Raw genomic sequence first — 2,480 nt, 5'->3', positions numbered from 1 at the left:
GGAAAGAGACTAAAAAGTGCAGGTGGGGACAAACTGGGGGGAGATTGCCAATAAAATGCTGCCACTGCAGGGCTGCTAGAAAGGCTACGGTTTGCACACCTGCTTTTGGAAAAGGGTTTTCCTTTGGGCTTGGGGTTTTTTAGTTGTTGTTGTTGTTTTGTCTTGTTTTTGAATTTTTGTTGGAGTAGACCTGATTTACACTGTTGTGTTAGTTTCTGCTGTACAGCAAAGTGAATCAGTTATACATATACACATATCCACTCTTTTTTTAGATTCTTTTCCCGTATAGGTCATTACAGAGTGTTGAGTGGAGTTCCCTGTGCTATACAGTAGATTCTTATTAGTTATCTATTTCATGTATAGTACTGTGTATGTATCAGTGCCAATCTCCCATGGGCTTGGATTTTTAATAACAGTGATCCGATTTGAGATAATGGCTAGATCCTGTCTCTTGAACACCAAACCGTTGGTGTTTCCCTGAGGCTTAGTGGTCTCAAGACTCCCTCCCCACACGCCCTGAGCCCAGTGTCCAGGGACATTGCCCAGAGCGGAGTGGAGTCAAGGGGAGAGCCAGCCACACTTGCCTGGTCAGGAGGACCGCACACCTGGTCCCCAGCTCTGGCTGGCTGTCCGGAGCCCTGGGGGTCCCCATGGCGGGGGAGCTTCACCCTCTCCCCGCTCAGGACCACAGAGTCCTGCCACGTATAAGGCTAGAGGATGATTAGAAGCCATGTGTGCCCGTGTTCTCCCTCCCTTCCCTCTCTCCTCTCTGCTTGGTGGAGCATCTGCCCCTGTGATTCAGAGTCAGACAGATCTCACCTGAGGGATAAGAGCCCTTTCTGATAAGGGGGGTCCCTTTGGACCTCCATCCTCTCTGCATGTGGAAGCTGAGGGGGGCCGCTTGGGGGGAGCAGAGAGTGTTGAAAGAACAGGAAATCTTAAGAGCTTAAGAGCCCTTATTTTTGCAGATCAGGAACTAAAAGGTGATGGGGCTGACGTCCCACCGTGATTTCTGGCGAAAATGGAGCTGGAACGCAGCTGTTCTGATTACGTATCAGTTGCTCCCTCTATGCCTCTTCCAGAAGCCAGGCTCCCTTGGGCACATTTGGAAATTCCTTTGGGAGCTGTGCACGCTTCAGCAACTGCGTTCCTGGTTGACTTCCGGGTCTGCAAGCAGAGTGCCTCTGATCAGGTAAGGCGGGTAAAAGCAGATCGAGGGAGACGGCAGAGCAGAGGGGTCTGGCTGTGGAAGGGAGAGGCCTTGGGGTCTGACCAGGAAGAGAGGGAGGAAAAAGAGGCTCTAGGAAGCCTGGCCAGCAGGACCAGAGGCTCTGCCCTGGGAAGGCTCTGGACACACTTCTGCACCCTGCCGTGTCTCCAGAGGGGCTACGCTGGGACTACGAGTCCTGACCCCAGCCTGCAGAGACCTGGAGAGAGAGTTAGGGTCGGGTCAGAGCTCCGCGGGGCTCCCTCTAAAGCGTCAAGCCTCTCACAAACCAGGGGAGCCAGTACCTGCTTCTCCCCAAACCAGCACCCACCCGCTTCCCTGTCACCTCCTGGATGACTGATTTAGGAAACAAGATGTTCAAAATCATTGAGGGGTGGGAGGAGGTTGGAAACCAAGTGAGAGCTCTCAAGGCTGATCAGTCTTTCTGCAGAGGTGGGGAGGGAGGGGGAGAACTGACCGGCGGTGGAGAGAAATAGACCGGGGTGGGGGAGGGGGATGCTCACATCGATACGGCCATCTGTGCCCTTTTGGCACCTTGTGCAACGGGGTAAAGGTCTAGGAGGGCCAATGCCTGTGAACTTTAAAATCTACAGACAATTACGAGGATGCTAGGAAACAGACACATATGCAAACACAAACGACCCTTCTAAAACATTGCTATGACATATTGATTCAGTTGACATAAAACATGCCCCGCGGAAACATGTGTCAGGTAACGTGCACATACATATCTGGCGAGGCAGGAGTAGCTGCAAGCCCTTCCCCAGCTCTCTTCAAGAAAGCGGAGAGTCAGCAGCTGCTACACAACGTCCCCCATGGTGTGAGCGGCTCAAGGATGAGGATGGAGAGGTTGTAAGAAAGGGGGGCAAAGGGATGGAGCTACAGTTAGCAATTGGAATGAAAAGAGGGGCTCAGGGACGAAGGTCACGTAGCGGGGAAATGTGCACGAGGCCTCTGCCACAATTCAGACCTCCGGACGCGTGCAGGCCGAGGTGACCGTGTATACACGTGGAACCCCACGTGACTCATGTTTCTTCAGAATCACAGGATGTTTGAGTTGAAAAGGACCTTGGAGGGTTTTTAGCACAAACTACCATCCAGACGGCCAGAAATCCAGCTCTAGAGCCCGGCTTACCTGGGCCCCGGGAATTTAGACACCGAAGCAGAACACCATCCTGGCTGAGCCCCTGGGTGGAGCTTGTGACGTGTGTGTGTGTGTGTGTGTGTGTGTGTGTGTGTGTGTGTGTGTGTG

Source organism: Lipotes vexillifer, unplaced genomic scaffold (assembly GCF_000442215.2).
Source record: "Lipotes vexillifer unplaced genomic scaffold, Lipotes_vexillifer_v1.1 scaffold71, whole genome shotgun sequence".
In the NCBI taxonomy this organism is placed as follows: domain Eukaryota; kingdom Metazoa; phylum Chordata; class Mammalia; order Artiodactyla; family Lipotidae; genus Lipotes; species Lipotes vexillifer.
Note: the sequence above shows the minus strand (reverse complement) of the source record.